Source organism: Mesoplodon bidens, assembly GCF_964165515.1.
Source record: "Mesoplodon bidens genome assembly, chromosome: 14".
NCBI classification, from domain to species: Eukaryota; Metazoa; Chordata; class Mammalia; order Artiodactyla; family Ziphiidae; genus Mesoplodon; species Mesoplodon bidens.
Genome location: NC_138170.1, coordinates 60,680,087 through 60,706,819, shown reverse-complemented (window position 1 = coordinate 60,706,819; position 26,733 = coordinate 60,680,087).

Genomic DNA, 26,733 nt, shown 5'->3' with positions numbered 1-26,733 from the left:
ATAATCTTTTACACACACAACACAAAAATGGGTCTGTTCAAATACTTTATCTCTTCCTGCATACATTTTTTATTTTATAGATTGCTAAAATCACTTATTTCTCCATTTGCTTTTGCTTTTATTTAGTGTTTCATTCTAGTTTTTAGTTATTATTTTGTTTTTAATCCTCTATTTTAGATTAACCTTATAAATTTTATCATTTTATTGGGTTTTCTTTATTTTTTCTTAAGTTGAACACTTAAATATATATGTTGCCTCTCTTTTGCTAAAAATAAAAGCTTTTAAGTTATACATTTTTATATTTATGCTATATCCTATCGATTTTGATAATGTGTTCCTATTTCTACCAACTTCACTTTTGTTTTTCTAATTGATCCAGATATTTTAAAACTTTCTTAATTTCAACTGAAATTGTTTTAAGACCTGGTTAAACTTTATTTTAGTTACCTCCTTTTGTGATGTTGTTTTTGTTTATTTTTGTTTGTAACCAAATAATGAGACCTTTAAATAGCCACATTTTGGAATTTTTAAGATTTATTTTTGTTGTCAAGTACATGATAATTTTATTGTAATTTTTACATTTTTGTCTGAAATCTTTTTAATTGTATCACACTTAATGTATAAAACTCTGAAAGAGGGATATTAAGTCCCACTCTTTCAATTCTTTTGAATCGAGTTCTCCTTGAATACCCTGCCATTATCAAGTTATTGTTTCTCAACTCTAAATCTACCCTTCATTAGCCTATTTGTGATGCTGGAGCTTGAACAAGTTGTTTTTTTGCTCTATTTATTTTGTTTTGCATTTCAATTGCCCCCTACCAATAGTTTGGAAATAGTAATATGTTCCTCTATCTGCTTGAATAGTTCATCAGCCTGTATTTTCAACAGTCATATTAAAACCCATATTTCTCTGCTGTTTTATTAAAATTAGTAGTACTTTTACCATTCTCCACAATGGCAGAACCTTAAGAATATTTTACTGTCTCATTCATTCATATCATTTCCATATCCTAGATTTTTCTGAACTCTGTACTTCAGAAATGTAATTCCATATTATTTTTCACTATTTTCCTTAGAGTATGCCTCTTCTCAGTGTACTTATTCATCAGTGATATTACAATTTGCAATCACTTTATCCTCATCCACTTAGGGTTACCTACATATTTTACTAGATTCATTGCTCACTACTATTTATTATATTTTTTATTTTCTGTTTGCTTTAGATCTCTATTAACATTTACTATCATTTATGCTGGAGTACATCCTTGAGTAATTTTGAATGAGAACATGAGTAGAATACTTTGAGTTCCTACATATCCAAAAAAGTCACAGATGAAGAGAATGGACTTGAGGACACAAGGAGGGGGAAGGGTAAGCTGGGACAAAGTGAGAGAGTGGCATGGACATATATACACTACCAAATGTAAAACAGATAGCTAGTGGGAAGCAGCCACATAGCACAGGGAGATCAGCTCGGTGCTTTGTGACCACCTAGAGGGGTGGGATAAGGAGAGTGGGAGGGAGAAGCAAGAGGGAGGAGATATGGGGATATATGTATATGTATAGCTGATTCACTTTGTTATACAGCAGAAACTAACACACCATTGTAAAGCAATTATACTCCAATAAAGATGTTTAAAAAAAAAAGTCCTTTTTTGTCACCATATGAATAACTTTTCCAAGAGTAGGATTTTTATACAACAGTGCTTTCTCTCTCAAAAGTGTATAACCATTATTGCACTAGCTTCTGGTGTGGCCTATAAGAAGTCAAAGTCAAACATTCCTTTTCCATTATATTTGAACGTTTTTTATCTGTTTGAAAAATGTATATATATTTTCTCTTTCCACAGACACCAGAAATTTCACGAAGATATGTCTAGATGTATGCCTGTTTCATCACTCCTGCCTGACATTTGGTAAGCCCTTTTGATCTTTCTTCAGATCAGGAAGCTGAAGATTATTGCTTTGATCATTGATTCTACCTCCATCTGCTCCTGGAATGCTGGTTATTTGCATATTATTTCCCCTGGGACTGTCCTCCATGTCTCGTATATTTTCAGTCATGATTTCCATTTCTTAATGTTTCTCCTTTGTGTTGAAAGGTTGTTCTTCCATTTTAAACTTCTGATCACAAACTCCCTTTTCAGCAGTATTAATTCTGTGTTTCACTTTAATGGTGCAACCTCTCCATCAGAGCCTCCAGTTTCCATTTTTCAGCTTTGTCTCCTTCTTGAGCTTTCTTTGCCTGCTCCCATCAGAAAGTGAGTCTCCTCAGCGTGAGCTTTCACCTCAGCAATTCAGCATTAGTGGATGGTCAGGCAGTGAAAGATATGATGATTTTTCTCCACCAGCAGATAGGAGGTGACAGGGCTAAATCAAGTCCTCTCCACTGAGGCTTAGCCAGGAGGTATCTTCAGTATAGAGAAGTATCCTCTCCCGGCTAAATGGAAAAGTGGTAATTCTACTCTACCTGGATGCTTCTCTCAGATGTCAGCAGGAAAAGTATTTATTCCACGGATGCATGAAGCAAGACGACAGGTCATTCTTCTCCCTGTGTTAACTTAGGTATTCCATCTTAGCCATGAGTCAGATTCTCACCATGGGCTTTTCCAAAGAGGCAGAGCCATATTGTAATGACTGGGTCCTTTGTCATCTCAGCATTGACAGCAGTGGTGTCCTGACCATGCATCTTCTCATCAATAAATATGAGGCCTCATATGTAACATTTGAGATCTCCTCTGTGTTTTCCAGTTCTATGCTAGGCTTCGCCTAGTAGTTCAGTGCCCCAGTAGGATGAAGGTCATGATGAATATGCTCAGGCCATTCCCCATGTTAATGTTAATCTTTGTTGTGTTTGGAAGGATCTATTTCTTACTACAAAGAAATTATTTTTGTAAGAAATTCAAACATTTGAGAAATATACAATGTACTAGGGGAATATTGCTATAATCCCACATCCCCATTCCACTCCATGCCACCCCAGCCCCAAATCACAATTAGCAATTTGGTATGATCTTTCTTCAGGTTCTCTTTCTGTGTATATACTGATATAATAAGTATAAAATTTATAGTTAAAATTCTAAACAAATTTCCTTCATTTTTATAATCAATTTATACCTGTCTCTGAAACCCTAGCTACCTAATATGAACATTTTACTCCAATCAATTTCAGTATTTCCCTCAACCCAATACAATGATTTCTTAACAGATTTAGGTTTGTGATACAGTCACATCCTAGCTTAACATTAATCCCCAGGTTTTTCTTTATATCCACTTGCTCTCTGACACATCTGTATTCTTATGGGCTTGCTAGCCTACTTCCCAATAGGGTTAGTTAGTAAGTGCATTAGTCAGGCTTCTCCAGAGGAACAGAACAAAGAGTATATATATATATATGTATATATATACACACACACACATATATATATATATGTACATATATATGAATATTTATTATAGGAATTGGCTCAAGCAGTTATGGAGGCTGAGAAACCCTAGTTCTGCTGTCTGCAAGCTGGAGAATTAGGAAAGCTGGTGGTATGATTCAGTCTAAGTATGAAGGCCTAAGAACTGGGGAGGGGGTCAGGGACAGGGTGATTATGTTGGTCTTGATCTGAATCTAAAAGTCCAAGAACCAGAAAGGCTGATGTTTGAGATAGGAGAAGATGGATGTCTCAGCTCGAGCAGAGAAACTGAATTCAACTTTCCTTCATCTTTTTGCTCTATTCGGGCCCTCAACAGATTGGATGATGCCTATTCACACTGGGGAGAACTATCTGCTTTACTAGTTCAAATACTAATCTCTTCCAGAAATACCTTCACAGACTCACTCAGAAATAATGTTTTACCAGCTATCTGGGTATCCTTTAGCCCAGTCAAATTGACACATAAAATTAACCATCTCAGTAAGAAAAAAAGAGATCATTTTTTGACTTGGGTCCTTGTTAAGCAACTTGGGCCATTGTTAGGTCATTGTTGGGACACTACGGATACGCCCTTCCCATCTGTTCCCATGTCCCAGAGCTCCCTCAGCTTACAGCTCAGCTGGTGTTCCCTGGAGGAAGGCTTCTTAGAGATTTCCACCACAGATTCTGACTATCTATTACTTGGGCTATCTACTCCTCACCACTGCTATGGGACTGTGATTTTCCCCTCACCTTATGTTTCTTCAAATACTTGGCAGGCATCCTGGCCCTGCCTCTCCACTACTTCTATACCCCACTCAAGCAGTCTGGCTCTCTCCATTCCTTTCAGAATCCCCAGAGAAAATGCTCCCTATCTCCCCCTTCTCTTACCTCCACAGGCCATACAGCCATTTCTTCTGTTCTTTCATAACTTTGGTCTGTGAGAACTTCAACTAGCTTCCCACTTGAAGAATTATACAGATTCTCCTATGCTTAGATATTTAAGTCTTCTCAAATAACAAAGGAAAATCTGGTTTCCTTCTCTCCCTTATCCCATTGTGTGTGTCTGTGTGTGTGTGTGCGTGTGTGTGTGTGTGTGTGTGTGTGTGTGTGTGTGTGTGTGTTGGGGGAATGGAAGACGGGAAAATGCAACCCACTAAACACTCCATTTTATCTCAATTCCTCTTTATTTTGCCAAACTCAGCCATCCTTTTTTCAAGTGTTACAAATGCACCTTTCCTTTCATACTAGGAAAGAAGAGCAAAACTAAGCAATTGTCATAAAAAATTATTGCTATCAAAGTATTAGTCTACCACAAATTAAAACCTCACATGGCAATAAAGTATATCAACATTTTATTGTTGAACACCCAGATGCGCTGGCCTCCTGTGGATTAGCATTTTCCTACATTCACCTTAAACCAAATATCGCGTGGGACATACTCATACTGAAAACTTGTTCATTTATCTGAAATTCAGATTTACCTGAGCATCCTGTATTTTATATGGCATCTCTCCACCAATCCCTTTGAAAAGGGCTCGTCAGCCTCTTGACCTGACTGCCTTCTCAATAATCAGTACATTACCCCACAGGATAAAACATTCCCAAATGCCAGATGTTTTTTCCCTAAGTTTCTGTCCTCCTCAGGTTTCTGGTTTGGTAATTCATCATTAGATTGTACCTTTGTTTGTTTTCAGTATCTTTAAGCAGATTTTTAAAATATTTATATTTTTTATCTGTTATCTAGTTGAGTTCAGTGAGAGAGCTGACATGAACTGCCCACCATATCTGGAAACAAAAGCCCCCTTATTTATTTTTGACCCTGTCCTGTACTGTGGTCCACAAGGTGCTGAATGGTTGCTGCCCAGGTGAAAGCAGGTGGTTTAGTTTTGACCAAAATCACCATCCTGGAAGCAAAGTAAGGTGTGGGCCCCATCCACAGCTCAGGACTGGCTATGGAAGTCTTCTAACTGGGGGAGGCAACTCCCAGGACCTATTTCGTGTGTCTGTCAATCTCAAAGGGGTGATCACCTCTGGACTACTTCCAGCAACTCAAAAGAGCTCTGAAGCTTCAAAGACCAAACCCATTACACAGTTTTGATGCCCAGAATAATCAGTAATGCCTCTCACTCTCTCTCTCTCTCTCTCTCCTTCTCTCACAGTGTTTCATTAATAGTGAGAATTTGAGGGCTCCTTCATTTTCTGGGAAAGTACAAATTTTTCCAACAAAGCTCTGACCTGCTCTAACCAGACCTAAATCTCCAAGTCACACCCATATACTTAGACAAATGACTCCAAACAGAGCCCTACGGATATCTGATATAGTTAAGGTGACAGTCTCCCACTTTATCATATAAACTTGAAGAAAGGATAGGCATTCAGCCTCAGAAACAAAGGAATATGATGTTATGAAGCCATGTCTAACTTCCAAAGTTGCAGCCTGTCTATCGAATGCCCACAGACTGGTAACACTCCAGGGGTATGTTTTAATCACAACTTATTCACAAAAGAGAGAACTCATTGCACATACTATGTTGCAATCGCATTTAATATCACTATGAAATCCTATGTAAGAACATATAGTCCTTCCTATCTTATTCCTTTTTAATATGTACAGTGTTCAATTGCATTGATATGTCATGGTTTATTTGATAGTATTTTAAAATTCAAAATTAACAAAGATTTTCTTACGGTCTTGTAGAAAAAGAGTCTTATTATACATATTTAATTTAATAGAGTAGTATGAATGAGAAAATGGCACTTTTTTAGCCTCCAAAATTAATATCTGGGCATAGTTCAGAATTAGTAGCCCAGAGGCAGCTTTATCAGCATTCATCCTGAAATAACATATTGGCTATATTGCAAACCTGCAGAGGCTACATGGGTCTGGGGGTTTGAGAATTACTTATTATCGCTTACCTTGTCCCTAGTCAGCCCCCTCCACATGCTCTGTAGCAGCTGTTCTAAGATGTTGTGATCCCTTTTAAGCTTGCTTTCCCAGCTCATCACCATAAGTCATAATATTGCCTTGTGTTCCACAGAGAAAATTGAAATATTTGAGTGGAATTCTTCTCACTTTTCTATACTACAACCTCTGACTGACCTAAAACATTTTCATCCTGCCTTCTAGCATCTTGCCTCACACAAAGATATTTCTCTTCTCCACCTGGACTCCATGAGATGGTCAGATGCCTTGTGAGTACCCAAATAGCAATGCATTCAGCATTTAGGGGATTAAACCACATGAACGTGTAACATGTGTGCCTGACCTAAGAGGTATGAAGAAAACTGAACATTGAAAGGAGAAAGGAGATAAAATGTGCAATATATTAAAGCTTGGTATTAAATATGAAGCTTCATGATATTGTAGATTAAAATAAGGTTATAGAACAGGACATTGGGTAAAACTTCAAGCAGAGCACTCTCAATGCCTATTAATACTTAGCTAACAGTCCTGACAAGGTTGTAGGACACGGGTGGTAATCTTACAAAACGGAGACAACTGGAGGACTTCACTGACAGCATGAAAATCCCAAATTTTAAATTCTCATTAAGCCTGAATCAGATTAATAAGTATAAAAATTTTATATTATTGGGGACTAAAATAATTTTGGGGGCTTCCCTGGTGGCGCAGTGGTTGAGAATTTGCCTGCCAATGCAGGGGACACGGGTTCGAGCCCTGGTCTGGGAAGATCCCACATGCCGCGGAGCAACTGGGCCTGTGAGCCACAATTACTGAGCCTGCACATCTGGAGCCTGTGCTCCGCAACAAGAGAGGCCGCGATAGTGAGAGGCCCGCGCACTGCGATGAAGAGTGGCCCCCACTTGTCACAACTAGAGAAAGCCCTCGCACAGAAACGAAGACCCAACACAGCCATAAATAAATAAAATTTAAAATTCATGACATATGTCAATATTAAAAATAATAATAATTTTTGTAGGATTGAAAATAAATGGGTGCTAGAGAGAAGGGAAAATGTAGAATCATAAACTTGGAAAGAATCATTATTTTCAAATACATCAAAAAACATTTTTAAAAAATTTTGCCAATGTGTATCACTCCTTTTTATTATAAATCAATTTTATGGTCTCATAATAATTGTTTCATGTTCCCTTTTGGCCATTAGCTACTCACTAATGACTGTCAATGGTCATTATTATACTATTGGAGGAAAAAGTATCTCCTTTTTATAACTACTTGTTTCAATTTTTTAAAGAGTATTTCTCCTTTTAAATTCATGTGGAGTATTTTTAAATGACATTGATTATCCAAACAAGGCACAGGTAAACATTTGTAAATTTTAGCCAAACATTTAGCCAAACACATGATTACAAAATCATGGATATTTTTGAATATACAGACTATATACCACAATCTTTATATATGAGAAGACTGGATTTCATGAAAGCATCAAGTATTTAATAAATAGAAAGTTCCATCAAACAGGTAAAATTATGAATTATAAAAAAATTGAGCAAAGGGTATTAAAATAAATAAAGTTTTAACTTTATTCAGTGACTGTCTAGGCAAAATGTAGTTGTGCACTTAGCAACTTGAACAGTTTCTAAGAAATCTCTTTGCGGACTTCCCTGGTGGTCCAGTGGCTAAGACTCCACACTTCCACTGCAGGGGGCACAGGTTCGATCCCTGGTTGGGGAAATAAGATTCCATGCCACTCTGCAAGGCCAAAAAATAACAACAAAAACAAACAAACGAACAAAAGAAATCTCTTTGTAGATTCTTAGGGAACCTTTGTGAGGAGTCATCTGGGCTTAGTGTTCAAGAAACAGAACTTTGTAGTCAGTACAACCTGGATTCTAATCCAAGTTAGAGCACTATATAATCTTCTGTGGATTACCTGAATTACTTAATTTACTTCTGCAAGTCTCAGTTTTCTCATACATAAACAGGGATGAGAATACTGATCTCATAGCGTTGGCGTTGAGAAAATGAAAGAAACACATATATGCCACATAGCTTCACATATAATTCCTTCAATAAAGAGTAGTAATTATAATTAGTATCATAAATTATAATTTAAAACTGTTATTCCTATATACTTCATTTACATGTGTTCCAACATATTTAAAAATTTGTTTAAATTAAAGGAAGCTCTTCAAATACTAAACATGCTCATACTTGCTTCATTTGCTAAATGTAAAATGTATATTTTAGCCCTATCCCACCTGGATGATGAAAATTTATAAATTTATTCATTTATTTTTATTTTGGATTTTTATGTAAAAATCCTGCACTGTAGATGCAGAGAGCTCTGGAAGCCCCAGAAGTTAGCAACAGAAGGTAAGGGGAGCTAGAGGAAGAATAGGAGCACCCTAGAATAGCACAAGCCAGGCCAAGGCTGAAGGAACATTCATTTGGAGGCAATTATGTTTCCTCTCACTTTGTTTTACTTTTTCATGCTGCCATCCCTGGAAGTATAAAAAGCTAATAAGGCTTTCTAAATGGCTGGTGCTGGCAAGTAGTCAAATATTTAGAAGCCAAGGGTCTTTAATCACCTAAGTGCTTTACAATGAATACTGATGTGACAACAGTTCATATTTAATTGATTCCAAAGTGACTTTACGCTAAGTAATGGTTCACTAAAGAACTTGAAAACGTAGCTACTTTCAATTAAAAAGTATACATCTTCTTTTTTGTCAGAGTTGTTACCAGACGTGTCAGAGCAAGTCACCAGGTCACAGAGACTCTGTGGACAGAAACAGTAAATAGCAGCATGTGTGTGTGCACTTGTGCACCTGTGGGAGGAAAGACGGAGGAGGAGGGCTTTGCAATAATTTTAAATTTGTCTTATAAATATAAGTGAATTTCCCTTAAAGAGCTCTAAAGACACAGCTAGTAGACCTGATCAAAATACAGCATTTTGAGAAGGAATACAAGAACACCAGAGTAAGCTAAGTTTACCAATTGCCAGTACTGGAAATACCTGTTTTGTTGCAGCTAAATAAATCTCAACAACGCTTGTGTAGATCTCTAATTTTGCTAGAAAGCACACCTATATTTCAAATATTCATAAATATTTCTTCTACTATTAAACTTTTTTTATTATTGCAAGAGCTAATGTAAATCTAAGAAGCTTAATGAGCATTAATGTGTAAAATTACCACCTGCTCACATAAACTTATCACTGCAATCATTATTCTAACTAGAAGCATGCTAGAATAGTTTGAAAGCCAGAAGCAGGTAATCAGTGATTTAAATCACTGGTCTTATTACCTATTAACAGAAATCACCACGAGAAGTTGATTTTTAGGAGAATCAGAACAGCTGGAAAGAAAGATAAGGGGAAGGGAACTTGCAGTGAAAGCCTATTTTCACTGAGCCCTTCTGTGAAGTTTAATGAGAAGAATGATGTATTTATTCTGTAAAGACATTTTAATTCTGCTTTCATAAAGGAAGAGAGCATTTACAATGACATGCCTTTAACAAACACTGTTTATTTATGATAAATATTAAGTTCAGCCAGTGTTGCCAAGAAATCATCCACATGGGTGATGCATTACTATTGCACTAAGCAAAGTTAAGAGATTTAATTTTCTTGGATAATAATGGATTTAAATTATCTTGAATCACATACCTGTTGTATGTTTCTCATCTAAGTATTGCTTTGATAATTACAGTAAGGAAATTTCTCCTCTCACCTCCCCACACATATATAAACCAAACACAGACAGAAGAACGTGTATGTACACCCCAGAAGCACACTACCATAGCTACAAAGTTTGGTTTGCTGTTTACATATGAACAGAGTAGTTTTTGAAATGCATTATTCTAAAAAAGACAATGCATGATACCAAGATGGCAATCATATATTTTGAGGACCAACTGCATTAAAAAAAAGTGCTCACTTTCTTTAGTCCTATTAAATTTTCTAACCATACAGAAAAAAAATAAATAAGTATGAGACAGCTGGAACTGATAAAGTCAGTTTCTCTGTTAAAAATGTTTTTAATTCTGTTCTAAATCATCCCGACTTCCGGGTAAGATGGCGAAAGAGTAAGACGCGGAGATCACCTTCCTCCCCACGGATACACCAGAAATACAGCTACACGTGGAACAACTCTTACAGAACACCTACTGAATGCTGGCAGAAGACCCCAGACCTCCCAAAAGGCAAGAAACTCCCCACATACCTGGGTAGGACAAAGCGGAGAGATTCCCGCACAGAAGTTCGGTGCCGAGCGGCACTCACCAGCCCGAGAGGCTTGTCTGCTCGCCCACCAGGGCAGGCGGCGCTGGAAGCTGAGGCTCGGGCTTCGGTCAGAGCGCAGGGAGAGGACTGGGGCTGGCGGCGAGAACTCAGCCTGAAGGGGGCTAATGTGCCACAGCTAGCCGGCAGGGAGTCCGGGAAAACTCTGGAGCTGCCGAAGAGGCAAGAGACTTTTTCTTCCCTCTTGGTTTCCTGGTGCGCGAGGAGAGGGGATTAAGAGCGCTGCTTAAAGGGGCTCCACAGACGGGCGCGGGTCGCGACTGAAAGCGCGGAGCCCAGTGACGGGCGTGGGACGCTGGGGCTGCTGCTGCCGCCGCCAGGAGGCCTGTGTGCGAGCGCAGGTCACTGTCCACACCGCCCTTCCGGGAGCCTGTGCAGCCCGCCACTGCCGGGGTCCCGGGATCCAGGGGCGGCTTCCCTGGGAGAACGCACGGTGCGCCTCGGGCTGATGCAACGTCACGCCGAACTCTACCGCTGCAGGCTCGCCCCGCACTCCGTGCCCCTCCCTCCCGCCCGGCCTGAGTGAGCCAGAGTCCCCGAAGAGGCTGCTCCTTTAACCCTGTCCTGTCTGAGCGAAGAACAGACGCCCTCCGGCGACCAACACGCAGAGGCGGGGCCATGGATCCAAAGCTGAGACCCAGGAGCTGTGAGAACAAAGAAGAGAAAGGGAAACGTCTCCCAGCAGCCTCAGAAGCAGCAGATTAAAGCTCCACGATCAACTTGATGTACCCTGCATCTGTGGAATACATGAATAGACAACAAATCATCCCAAATTGAGGAGCCAGGAGTCAGTGCTGTGCCTCTGAGGTGGGAGAGCCAACTTCAGGACACTGGTCCACAAGAGACCTCCCAGCTCCACATAATATCAAACGGCGAAAATCTTCCAGAGATCTCCATCTCAACACCAGCACCCAGCTTCACTCAACGACCAGCAAGCTACAGTGCTGGACACCCTATGCCAAACAACTAGCAAGACAGGAACACAACGCCACCCATTAGCAGAGAGGCGGCCTAAAATCATAAAAAGTCCACAGACACCCCAAAACACACCACCAGACGTGGACCTGCCCACCAGAAAGACAAGATCCAGCCTCATCCACCAGAACACAGGCACTAGTCCCCTCCACCAGGAAGCCTACACAACCCACTAAACCAACCTTAGCCACTGGGGACAGACACCAAAAACAACGGGAACTACGAACCTGCAGCCTGCAAAAAGGAGACCCCAAACACAGTAACATAAGCAAAATGAGAAGACAGAAAAACACACAGCAGGAGAAGGAGCAAGATAAAAACCCACCAGACCTAACAAATGAAGAGGTAATAGGCAGTCTACCTGAAAAAGAATTCAGAATAATGATGGTAAAGATGATCCAAGATTCTATTTCCCAGATCCAAAATCTTGGAAATAGAATAGACAAAATGCAAGAAACAGTTAACAAGGACCTAGAAGAACTAAAGATGAATCAAGCATCGATTAAAAACACAATAAATGAAATGAAAAATACTCTAGATGGGATCAATAGCAGAATAACTGAGGCAGAAGAACGGATAAGTGAGGTGGAAGATAAAATAGTGGAAATAACTGCTGCAGAGCAAAATAAAGAAAAAAGAATGAAAAGAACAGAGGACAGTCTCAGAGACCTCTGGGACAACATTAAACGCACCAACATTCGAATTATAGGGGTTCCAGAAGAAGAAGAGAAAAAGAAAGGGACTGAGAAAATATTTGAAGAGATTATAGTTGAAAACTTCCCTAATATGGGAAAGGAAATAGTTAATCAAGTCCAGGAGGCACAGAGAGTCCCATACAGAATAAATCCAAGGAGAAATACGCCAAGGCACATATTAATCAAACTGTCAAAAATTAAACACAAAGAAATCATATTAAAAGCAGCAAGGCAAAAACAACAAATAACACACAAGGGAATCCCCATCAGGATAACAGCTGATCTCTCAGCAGAAACTCTACAAGCCAGAAGGGAGTGGCAGGACATAATTAAAGTGATGAAGGAGAAAAACCTGCAACCAAGATTACTCTACCCAGCAAGGAGCTCATTCAGATTTGATGGAGAAATTAAAACGTTTACAGACAAGCAAAAGCTGAGAGAGTTCAGCACCACCAAACCAGCTTTACAACAAATGCTAAAGGAACTTCTCTAGGCAAGAAACACAACAGAAGGAAAAGACCTACAATAATGAACCCAAAACAATTAAGAAAATGGGAATAGGAACATACATATCGATAATTACCTTAAATGTAAATGGACTAAATGCTCCCACCAAAAGACACAGATTGGCTGAATGGATACAAAAACAAGACCCATATATATGCTGTCTACAAGAGACCCACTTCAGACCTAGAGACACATACAGACTGAAAGTAAGGGGATGGAAAAAGATATTCCATGCAAATGGAAACCAAAAGAAAGCTGGAGTAGCAATTCTCATATCAGACAAAATAGACTTTAAAATAAAGACTACTAGAAGAGACAAAGAAGGACACTACATAATGATCAAGGGATCGATCCAAGAAGAAGATATAACAATTGTAAATATTTATGCACCCAACATAGGAGCACCTCAATACATAAGGCAAATACTAACAGCCATAAAAGGAGAAATCGACAGTAACACAATCATAGTAGGGGACTTTAACACCCCACTTTCACCAATGGACAGATCTTCCAAAATGAAAATAAATAAGGAAACACAAGCTTTAAATGATACATTAAACAAGATGGACTTAATTGATATTTATAGGACATTCCATCCAAAAACAACAGAATACACATTTTTCTCAAGTGCTCATGGAACATTCTCCAGGATAGATCATATCTTGGGTCACAAATCAAGCCTTGGTAAATTTAAGAAAATTGAAATTGTATCAAGTATCTTTTCTGACCACAATGCTATGAGACTAGATATCAATTACAGGAAAAGAGCTGTAAAAAATACAAACACATGGAGGCTAAACAATACACTGCTTAATAACGAAGTGATCACTGAAGAAATCAAAGAGGAAATTAAAAAATACCTAGAAACAAATGACAATGGAGACACGATGACCCAAAACCTATGGGATGCAGCAAAAGCAGTTCTAAGAGGGAAGTTTATAGCAATACAATCCCACCTTAAGAAATAGGAAACATCTCGAATAAACAACCTAGCCTTGCACCTAAAGCAATTAGAGAAAGAAGAACAAAAACATCCCAAAGTTAGCAGAAGGAAAGAAATCATAAAAATCAGATCAGAAATAAATGAAAAAGAAATGAAGGAAACGATAGCAAAGATCAATAAAACTAAAAGCTGGTTCTTTGAGAAGATAAACAAAATTGATAAACCATTAGCCAGACTCATCAAGACAAAAAGGGAGAAGACTCAAATCTATAGAATTAGAAATGAAAAAGGAGAGGTAACAACTGACACTGCAGAAATACAAAAGATCATGAGAGATTACTATAAGCAACTCTATGCCCATAAAATGGACAACCTGGAAGAGATGGACAAATTCTTAGAAATGCACAACCTGCCAAGACTGAATCAGGAAGAAATAGAAAATATGAATAGACCAATCACAAGCACTGAAATTGAAACTGTGATTAAAAATCTTCCATCAAACAAAAGCCCAGGACCAGATGGCTTCACAGGCGAATTCTATCAAACATTTAGAGAAGAGCTAACACCCATCCTTCTCAAACTCTTCCAAACAATGTCAGAGGAAGGAACACTCCCAAACTCATTCTACGAGGCCACCATCACCTTGATACCAAAACCAGGCAAGGATGTCACAAAGAAAGAAAACTACAGGCCAATATCACTGATGAACATAGATGCAAAAATCCTCAACAAAATACTAGCAAACAGAATCCAACAGCACATTAAAAGGATCATACACCATGATCAAGTGGGGTTTATTCCAGGAATGCAAGGATTCTTCAATATACGCAAAACAATCAATGTGATACACCATATTAACAAGTTGAAGGAGAAAAACCATATGATCATCTCAATAGATGCAGAGAAAGCTTTCGACAAAATTCAACACCCATTTATGATAAAAACCCTGCAGAAAGTAGGCATAGAGGGAACTTTCCTCAACATAATAAAGGCCATATATGACAAACCCACAGCCAACATCGTCCTCAATGGTGAAAAACTGAAACCATTTCCACTAAGATCAGGAACAAGACAAGGCTGCCCACTCTCACCACTCTTATTCAACATAGTTTTGGAAGTTTTAGCCACAGCAATCAGAGAAGAAAAGGAAATAAAAGGAATCCAAATTGGAAAAGAAGAAGTAAAGCTGTCACTGTTTGCAGATGACATGATACTATACATAGAGAATCCTAAAGATGCTACCGAAAAACTACTAGAGCTAATCAATGAATTTGGTAAAGTAGCAGGATACAAAATTAATGTACAGAAATCTCTGGCATTCCTGTACACTAATGATGAAAAATCTGAAAATGAAATCAAGAAAACACTCCCATTTACCATTGCAACAAAAAGAATAAAATATCTAGGAATAAACCTACCTAAGGAGACAAAAGACCTGTATGCAGAAAAGTATAAGACACTGATGAAAGAAATTAAAGATGATACAAATAGATGGAGAGATATACCATGCTCCTGGATTGGAAGAATCAATATTGTGAAAATGACTCTACTACCCAAAGCAATCTACAGATTCAATGCAATCCCTATCAAACTACCACTGGCATTTTTCACAGAACTAGAACAAAAAATTTCAAAATTTGTTTGGAAAAACAAAAGGCCCCGAATAGCCAAAGCAATCTTGAGAACGAAAAACGGAGCTGGAGGAATCAGGCTCCCTGACTTCAGACTATACTACAAAGCTACAGTAATCAAGACAGTGTGGTACTGGCATAAAAATAGAAAGATAGATCAGTGGATCAGGATAGAAAGCCCAGAGATAAACCCACGCACATATGGCCAACTTATCTTTGATAAAGGAGGCAGGAATGTACAGTGGAGAAAGGACAGCCTCTTCAATAAGTGGTGCTGGGAAAACTGGACAGGGACATGTAAAAGTTTGAGATTAGATCATTCCCTAACACCATCCACAAAAATAAGCTCAAAATGGATTAAAGACTTAAATGTAAGGCCAGAAACTATCAAACTCTTAGAGGAAAACATAGGTAGAACACTCTATGACATAAATCACAGCAAGATCCTTTTGGACCCACCTCCTAGAGAAATGGAAATAAAAACAAAGATAAACAAATGGGACCTAATGAAACTTCAAAGCTTTTGCACAACAAAGGAAACCATAAACAAGACCAAAAGACAACCCTCAGAATGGGAGAAAATATTTGCAAATGAAGCAACTGACAAAGGATTAATCTCCAAAATATATAAACAGCTCATGCAGCTCAATAGCAAAAAAACAAACAACCCAATCCAAAAATGGGCAGAAGACTTAAATAGGCATTTCTCCAAAGAAGATATACAGACTGCCAACAAACACATGAAAGAATGCTCAACATCATTAATCATTAGAGAAATGCAAATCAAAACTACAATGAGATATCATCTCACACCAGTCAGAATGGCCATCATCAAGAAATCTAGAAACAATAAATGCTGGAGAGGGTGTGGAGAAAAGGGAACACTCTTGCACTGCTGGTGGGAATGTGAATTGGTACAGCCACTATGGAGAACAGTATGGAGATTCCTTAAAAAACTAAAAATAGAACTACCATATGACCCAGCAATCCCACTACTAGGCATATACCCTGAGAAAACCATAATTCAAAAAGAGACCTGTACCAAAATGTTCATTGCAGCTCTATTCACAATAGCCCGGAGCTGGAAACAACCTAAGTGTCCATCATTGGATGAATGGATAAAGAAGATGTGGCACATATATACAATGGAATATTACTCAGCCATAAAAAGAAACGAAACTGAGCTATTTGTAATGAGGTGGATAGACCTAGAGTCTGTCATACAGAGTGAAGTAAGTCAGAAAGAGAAAGACAAATACCGTATGCTAACACATATATACGGAATTAAAAAAAAAAATGTCATGAAGAACCTAGGGGTAAAACGGGAATAAAGACACAGACCTACTTGAGAATGGACTTGTGGATATGGGGAGGGGGAAGGGTAAGCTGTGACAAAGCGAAAGAGAGGCATGGACATATATACACTACCAAACGTAAGGTAGATAGATAGTGGGAAGCAGCCGCAGAGCACAGGGAGATCAGCTCGGTGCTTTGTGACCGCCTGGAGGGGTGGGATGGGGAGGGTGGGAGGGAGGGAGATGCATGACGGAAGGGATGTGGGAACAGATGTATATGTATGACTGATTCACTTTGTTATAAAGCAGAAACTAATTTAAAAAAATAAAATAAAATTAAAAAAAAATGTTTTTATTTCATTCAGTCCAATATATGAGTTTCATGCACTTAAAATGTACTTGACAATACAGTAGTCTCCCTTTACCTGTGGGGCCTATGTTCCGAGACCCCCAGTGGATGCCTGAAACCAAGGATAGTACTGAACCCTACAGATGCTATGTTTTTTCCTATACATACATAATTATGACAAAGTTGATTATATGCATTATGCACAGTAAGAGATTAACAAAAATAGGTAATAATAAAATAGAATAATTATAACAATATACTGTAATAAAAGTTATACCAATGTAGTTTCTCTCTCTCTCTTATTGTACAAATTTAATTCCTGTTCTGTCTTAACTAAGCACATGTCACACACTGTGGCAGTAACTTTTGAAGTGTGACAGCAAAACTAGCATGAATTTCTTTTTCCTTCTTCACAATTTCACAAATGGAAGATTCGTTTGTATCGCAGATCTTAGCAACCTCACCACACAATTTTTTTTCCTTATTAATTCGAGAACTTGAAACTTTTCACTTAAAGGAAGCACTTTACAGCTTCTCTTTGGCATATTCAAATTGCCAACATCACTATTCTTGTGTTCTGGGGCCATTATTAAAGTAAAATAAGAGTGACTTGAACACAAGAACTGCTATAACGGCAATAATCTGGCCACTGAGTGACTAATGTGCAGGAAATGCTGGACAAAGGGATGATTTATGTCCCAGGTGGGACTGAGTGGGACAGTGAGAGATTTCATCACTCTACTCAGAATGGCCGCAATTTAAAGCTTATGAATTGTTTATTTCTGGAATTTTCTATGTCATATTTTTCAGACCACAGCTGACCATGGGTAACCGAAACCACGGAAAGGGAAACCACGGATAACGGGGGACTACTGTTTTCTCACTGGTACACAGGGTACTAAAGATCTCAGCCTTTAAGAGCCTCATAAAAAAAATGTAATAATTAAAGCACAATAGAAAACACAGTATTCAGGCACCAAAATAATCCCAAATGCCTTACAATTAGAAATAAGAAAGGTTACCATGAAAACTGAGTATGTTAGAACTCTTTAAGGAAAGGGCTGGCTTCAAACAGTGCCTTGAAGAAGATTTAGGATTAAAAAGTCAGAAAGAAAAGATGACATACTTCCTTCCCTTTAAATTACCATTTGTAATATATTTTCCATTTCCCATCAAACTTATATTCACAATATCAGTATCAACTAGAAATGATATACCCTTGACATTTGAAAGAGATACACCTTGGGCTTCCCTGGTGGCGCAGTGGTTGAGAGTCCACCTGCCGATGCAGGGGACACGGGTTCGTGCCCCGGTCCGGGAAGATCCCACATGCCGCGAAGCAGCTGGGCCCGTGAGCCATGGCTGCTGAGCCTGCGCGTCCGGAGCCTGTGCTCCGCAACGGGAGAGGCCACAACAGTGAGAGGCCCGCGTACCGCCAAAAAAAAAAAAAAGAGATACACCAGAGGAGTTTCTAATTCTCAATTCACAAATGCTGCACCATCATAAAAATTTTCCCATGAAATAAAACTGATTAAACATTTTAAGTTGCCCCTTCTGACCTTTAGTAAGATTTACTATATACGAGAAAACTCTGGGAGAGACTTCTGGGGGCAAGAAGGGTACCTAGACTCTCTTCTTAGCACGCAGAGAATGGAACATGTGACACCAGTGAGATGACAAATAGCTGGCCTTTGGGGGTGATGGACAGTTCAGGAAAATCTCTACTTCCTGAGGGTTTACTACATAACTCAAGGTGAGGAAACTTTTGTGCACCCCTGAATCACATCTAGAGCTTTTTAAAACTACAAATGCTGGGCTTCCCTGGTGGTGCAGTGGTTGAGAGTCCGCCTGCCGATTCAGGGGACACGGGTTCGTACACCAGTCTGGGAAGATCCCACGTGCCGCGGAGCAGCTGGGCCCGTGAGCCATGGCCGCTGAGCCTGTGCGTCCGGAGCCTGTGCTCCGCAACGGGACAGACCGCGTACTGCAAAAAAAAAAAAAAATCTGTAATTAACTCCACTCCCAACATGTCAGAATTTCCTTCTGTAAATATTTCTGAAACATAGAGAAATAAAGTTTAATGTTTACATTGAAATAGTAACTTGATTATCAAAATAAGGACAATAAAAAAAGCAAAAGCTAACCAGAGAAGATGAGTATATATAAAATGCCAGAAACCTCAGAGTTTTGATGTCTTGGTGAAAAACATGATTTCAGTCTTTAAGAATTATTTTGGGTATACTCTGACGCAGTGTTGGAAAAACATGTTGTATTTTAGAAAGATAATGCAGCTTAATATTTCCATTTATTCATTGTCTGTCATCATACAGTGAACAAAACCTGCTTACAGAAGAACCTTCCAAAAGAATAATCTGGGGAAAATTGTAAGTTTATTTCTTTAACCTAATCTCTTTTAAGGAACCAAATTGTTGCTCCTTACATAATATTATAGAAATTGACCTGTTAAATGCCCAGCTCCTGCCAATCTTAATGACACTCATTTTCCCTCTATGTTTACCCTCCAGAAAATTCCTTTATAAAAAATATACTGCTGATTCTCTGAAGAACAAAAATCTTTTTCTTTGGAAATATCAGTGTAAGATACTTCCCCAAAAGCCATATATTTTATTGAAAAATAAAAGACATATTTTCTTGGAAGATAATATTGAATATTTAAATATGTCAATTATTCAAATATTAATGGATGACATTAATAAAAATTCACAAACATCTCAAGCATTTTTAATTAAATTTATATATTAGTTTCCTATGGCTGCTGTAATAAGTTACCACTTGATGGTTTAAAAGAACACACATTTATTCTCATACAATTCTGGAGGTAGAAGTCCACAATCAGTTTCACTGCACTGAAATCAAGGTATAGGAAAGGCCATGCTCCCTTGGGAAGTCCTAGGGGAGAATCCTCTTCCTTGCATTTCCAGCTTCTAGACCTGCATTCTTTGTCTTCCTTGGTTCACGGCCTCTTGCTCCATCTTCAAGGCCAGCAGATAGAATCTTCAAATCTCTCTTTGTTCCTTCTTCACATGGCTTTCTACTCTGTAGTTAAATTCCCCTCTGTCTCCCACTTTTAAAGACTCTCATGATTACATCTAAGACTTGTCTAGATAATTCAGGAAATTTTTCTCATTTCAAGGGCCTTAATTTAATTATATCTGTAAGGACTCTTTTTCCATGCAGGGTAACATTCACTGGTTATAGAGATTAGGACCTTGATACCTTTGAGGGCCATTATTCAACCTACCATAATTGACAATATGGTTATTTATTCATTGGAAGTATAATATAAACAAGTAATAGAAGTTGAAAAAAATTTGGAAAAGGAGAGTAAGGAGGGGAAAATTGTCTTACTAGATACTAAATTACAATCTAAACCTACAGTAATTACAGAAAAGAAAGGCACCAGTATAGGTATCCAGCTAGCCTTCTTGTATACAGGAGAACAGAGTATGTGATAAAACATCATCAGCCATTGAAGAGGAAATTGATTATTCAGAAAATATGGTTATTTTTCTTTAAAAAAAAGACAAATTAGAATACATCATGTGACATCACACCCCAGGATAGAAGGTCTAAAAGAGCTAAAATCATAAATGAAAAAAATTAAAATAAATATGAAATATAAAAATATAATTATAAAAATATAATAATATCTATTATATAACATAATAGATATTTAACTGAGCCTGTCATAGGTAAGGACCTTCTAAATATGAAGAGTGAAAAAAGAACATAAAGGTAAAGTTCAGTCAACTTGAGTGTATAAAAATTTTTAAAGCGTATCTATCAAAAATATAAACAAAATTGGGCTTTCCTGGTGGCACAGTGGTTGGGAGTCCACCTGCCGATGCAGGAGACGTGGGTTCATGCCCCGGTCCGGGAAGATCCCACATGCCGCGGAGCGGCTGGGCCCGTGAGCCATGGCTGCTGAGCCCGCGCGTCCAGAGCCTGTGCTCCGCAACGGGAGAGGCCAAAATATATAAATAAATAAATAAATAAATAAATATATAAATAAATATATAAACAAAATTAAAAATCAAGCAAGAAATTGGAAAAATATTTGCAATAATAATGTAGACAACTGGTTAATATTCTTAATATAAAATTGGCCATATTAATAAGAAAAAAGTAAAGCTAAAATGGAAGAATAAGAAAAAGCCCATTTCTAGAAGAAGAAATACAAATGTCTAATAAACATGAAAACCTGATTAATCCTGGGTAATCAAATAAATACACGTTAAAATAAGGAAATGCTATTTCTTGCCTGTAAAACTGCATTATTTATGAAGATTAACATTCAGTGCTGCTCACAGTATGTAAAGCAGGTGTTCTCAAACACTGTCACAGAATATAAATCTTTATAATCTCTACAGAAAGAAATTTAGCACAAAGGTTTAAATAGAGACTTAAGTACAAACATAGCAATGTTTCTTAAAATAATTTTTAAAAAGTGAAAAGAACATGTACAATAAAACAAAAGTGAACAAATAAGCCAGTGTTATCCGTGTGACCAAATAAAACACAAATATTAAAAACTTATGTTATAAGCATATTTTAATCACCGGAAATTATCCACAGCAAAATGCTAACTTGTTATTAAAGCAGAATTCAAAATTAGATATACCTATATTCAAACACAAACCTACACTATATACAGTTCTCAGAATATTGCTGGGAAAATCTTATGTGGACAAGTGAATCAAATCAGTCAGTAATAAAAATGTAATAAACTTGGATATTGGCTATGAAGAAGCAGAGACTAGTAATAGGATATAATTGGAGAATAAGAGGGGTGGTCTCCTTAGATGGGATAGGCATGAAAGGCCTCTGTGAGATGGTGACATTTAACCTGAGACCAGAAGGGAGGAAAGAAGCATGGAAGGAAGGAAGGAAGGACCCAGCAAAGAGCCTGTTAGACAGCATTCTGGACTGAGGGGCCAGCCTCTGCAAAGGCTCTGTGGAAGGGAAAGAGCTTAGCAGTTTCAAAGCTCTGAAAAAAGAGGCTAATAGGGTTGGGAGGTAGAGGGTAAGAGGCAGAGAGGCTTGGGCTGTGGTTGGTGGAGAATATATGTGCTCAGATGGTAGTCACAGTGGTGCTTATACCTAATGTTTATGTCCCCAGTTATTTATTTATTTAATATGCCATACTTGTAAACATCTGTATTCTTCAATTACAATTATGATTAATAGTTTCATCCTAATGTAAAAAAAATCTCATTTAATTATTATTATTTCCCCTTTTAAAAGTGAGGAAACTGAGGCTTTGAGAGTACCCTGGCCAAAATCACACAGTTAGTAAGAGGCAGAGTGAGATTTGAACTGGGGCCACTGCACTCAGAGCCTGCACTGTTAGCCATTCTTTTATACTGCTTTTCTGGAATATTATTAATTAGCGCATAATTTACAAATTGGGAATTCATGATAAAAAGGGATAAGTACTTGTCTTGCCACAGCTGTTTACTAATTATGTAATCTCAAACTAACATTTTTCTAGGCCTCACTTTTTTCATCTCTAATATGGGGCCAATTACACAATCCTTCCTACTTTATAAGAAAATAATAATAGACAAATTTAACTCTTCTTTGTAAGCTGTATGTGTAGGACCTATGATATTCCTCTAAATGAAACCAGATCTATTCAGTGTCCAGTCACTATATGAAAAAGCTCACAGATGAAACAACATGCATGAATAACATAAAAATTCAAGAAATAAGTTAGCAATACTAACTCTAAAACTTGCTTCAAATTACAGAGCTCCATTAAATCATTAAATGACTATAAGAGCTCCATTAAATCATTAAATGACTATAATGGAGATAATAAATACCTGGCATTTACAGGGTTTCTCTCATCTAAATATTCCCATTGAGCTCAATCAACATTATGTGCAAATTGATTATGAGCTCTATACAGGTGAGACACAGCAGGCAGTGTAAATCACACTAACACTGCGGCTCTCTCTTCTTTCCACCAACTCTTTTACCCAAACTTACTAATTGGTGCAAGAGCAAGAGCCAAATGCTTTTAAAGATAATGAAAATGGAAGATAATTCCAAGAAGCCTCTTTATCAATGGTCCACAGTCTAGCAAAAGGACTTAGAAAATAGGGGGAATAATTTGATAATATAGGTCTCATCACTTGCATTTAAATGCTTAAGGTGGGGCTATACTTTTAGAAGAGTGGTCAGCTTTATAAATCATCTGAATATGAGAGAAAAACACAGAAACTTTCTTTGTGACAGATTATGGCTATGCTGTTATAGGTATGTCTCCTGGCACTTTCCCAAACAACAAGAATCAGATGCTCCACTCTCATGCCTTCATGGTTTTATTTCCCAAAGGGCAGAGTCCAATTCTCACTTCTTAATCTCAATAAAATACTACATAAATTCCCAATAATGGTCAATAACCACTTAATAACATTAGCAATTACCCAGTGTGCTGGGCCGTGCTGCCCGATGCAGCAGCCACTGGTCACAGATGGCTACTGGGAACTTGAACACAGCTATGAGACTGAGAAACTAAATTTTTAATTTTATTTCATATTAATGAATATAAATTTAAACTTCAGAACTTCTAAAATTTTAATTATGTTTGGAACAACCTGGATATGTGAATCTACTTTTTCAGCAGTAAATTATATGAAATCTAAGTACACGGCAAGTATTTCTAATAAAAATTTAGCATACAGATTGAGATGTGCCAAAAACAAATAATACACACAAGATTTGAAAGACTTAGGAAAAAAATAAAATATCTGAATAATAATTTTTATATTGATTATGAGTTGAAATGATAATGTTTTAGATATGTTGGGGTAAATAAAATGTTCCTTACGCATGCTTCAATTTATTTATTTTTATTGTGACTATTAGAAAAAATTTTAAGTATCTATGAAATCTACATTATGTTTCTATTGGACAGCTGTTCTGGGAATTTTATTATCTATTTGCACCTCTCTGCATTTCCCCTTAATGGCAGGAGTCACTGAGATAATTCAAAGAGCTGAAAGAAAAAGCACAAAATATTTCTAATGTTGACTTCAAGAGTGGAATGAAGTCCTAGACTTTCATTATTTTCCCACTCTTTAAGCACAGTTAAGTCCATCCTTCAGCTTCTGGACCTTGACCTTCTCCATCTCTTGGCCCTTTCCCAGCCTCCACCAACTTCCTCAGCTACACTCACTAGCATTTCACATTCCTAGCTCTTTGCTCACATTCCTAGCTCTAGGAATTTCACATTCCTAGCCCTTTGTTCATGAGTCCTGAAAACCCACTTATAAGCACACCATTGAATGTCCCACAGAAACTATTGAAAACACTTTTCAGTTCTTTCCAAGTTCCCAAACCCTTACCCACATCAACAGTTTGAGAGAAATTCAAAGCCAGTGGTTCCCTTAGCTCCCGCTCCCTTCCTTTCAACCTCAAAAATTTCCTAAATCATCCCATTCTTTCCATTTGTTCTGCTTCATTCCAAATCCAATAGCTTTCTCTTTACCCATATTTTTGACTGAATCTTCTAAGTAGCCTGGCTTAATCAGCCATCTCCCTTCGGTCTCTCCTAACTTCCACTTCTCCCCATCTGTTCACTACCTCTCCTCCATCCCCTTCAGATGGATAAGCCCCAACCCTCCTGGACTCTGAGTCAGAGAGGGAGAGTGCCCTAAGCAGGCTTTTGTGGTTTCCCTGAGCCAGATCCGCTGTCCAGGCTGCCTGGAGAGTCCCATGTCCCCATCCTTTCGTTCAAGGTTTACTCCAGTCATTAATGCTGATGAGTAAAACAGTGAGTAACCTGGTTCACAATTATATAATGTCTAATTTAATACTGATATAGACTAAAATCAGAGAGTGAAGTGACAGGCCTGCAATACCAGATCATCTCAGAATACCAGCTTGGATTTATGTACTTTTGCAAAATTCCAGACCCCTCCCTCCTTTGTTCTCTCTTTACTCCATCTAGGCTCCTACCCAGGACTTCCTCCAAGTTCCTGCACTGGAGCAAAATCAGGCCACACTTCCTGTCATGATCACGTCATCATAGTCTGGGGAGTGGCTGGTGCCCAGGCTCCCTTGTTCATCCCTCCTTAGTTCTTCCTTGGAGATAACCCTATTAGTTAGGTGGTTCCCCTCCAAATGTGTGCACACCATGTGTGATCAAAATCACTGTGATCAAAACTGCTTAAGAGCCAAATATCCTTTTCCTGCAGAGCTCTCTGATACCCCCTGGTATTAAATTGACCTATCTATTTTCCACTGTTCTTATCCTTTGGTTTGGTCTGTTTTCTGGCAGAGGCCTGCTTTCATTTGCTTCTATCTACGTATTTCTACAACATGATTAGAATTAACTTTAAGTGTAGCTTATTCTCTGTGATGATTCTTTCATTCCTTCTCCTTCACCTACAAACACATTCAAAGCATATTCCAAGAATTAGCCCTCTTCCTTTTCCTCCTCAAGCTCCTATTCCATCTCTTCCCTTTTGTGAACTTCTTAATGTCTTGCAGTCTGAGTTCCACCCCTCCCTGTTTCCTCTAGGGAAATTATGTTTTTACATCATTAATATCTGCCTGATTAGCAAATTCAAATCTTCACATTCTTCATCTACTCATTCTGTCTGCTTTTCATAACTCCGTCTCCTGGCTTCCCTGGTAGGGTATTTTCCTGGCTTCATGATTGGGCTTAGTCAGCATCTTTTCTTCAGCCAGAGTCTCCATGGGTATTTGTAAGGATCTGAGGCTCCTTGCTTCCACTCTCCATGACTTATGTAGTAATGATTCCCAAATAAGCTCTCCATTCCTGATTCAGATTATGCATCTTTAATCACCTGTGGGAACCCCTTTCATGGAAAACCTACAGGCATTTGAAATTTAATATATGTACCACTAAAGGTACTATCTTTCCCCACTAGTTCTTCCTCTCTACCCCCAAGTTTCCTTTATCTGTTATATTCTTTATCTCAATAAATAGAATCACTATCTCCCCAGTATTTTAAGCTCAAGACTTTGTAGACATCTTCAAGTACTTTATCTTTCTACTTAAATATTTTCTTTCTCTATCCTGTCCAAGGGGTATCAAACCCTGTCAGTTGGTTCTTGAGGTATCTCTCACCCTCAGTCCTTCAATCTGGTCTCCTTGCCATTGCCTGAGGTCTAGGCATCATTAAAGCTTGTCAGGAGCATTCCAATAGTTTTCTAAGTGTTTTTTCCTCTTCTGTCTTGTCACCAAAATTAACTCCAAATCCAAGCCTTATCATATCATATCATTCCCCTTCTCAAAACATTCAGTGGCCCCCAGCTGCACATAAAATCAAATCAAATATCCTGTATGAACTGGTTGTAGCAAATTTTCCATGTTACATCTTATATGCCACCCCTGTTGTAACTGGTGCTGTGGTCACACATGCGATTCACTGCATCACAAACATTTCCTACAATTTCCTGACTCTGTGCCTTTCCCATGATGTCCCCTGAGCCTTCAATACTCTGACCTCATTTCCCCCTATTGAATTTCTGCACAGTTTTAGGCAGTGCTTCCTCTATCAGGTCTGCTAGGAATCCATTCAGACAAAACCAACCTCTCCCCCCCCTATTTGCTATTACACTTTCTACCTCGACTCTAATTCTTACCATAGGCTGCAGTGTTTCTTCTCCTTGTGATGGTCTTTTCACTAAAATGTGAGCTACTAGAAG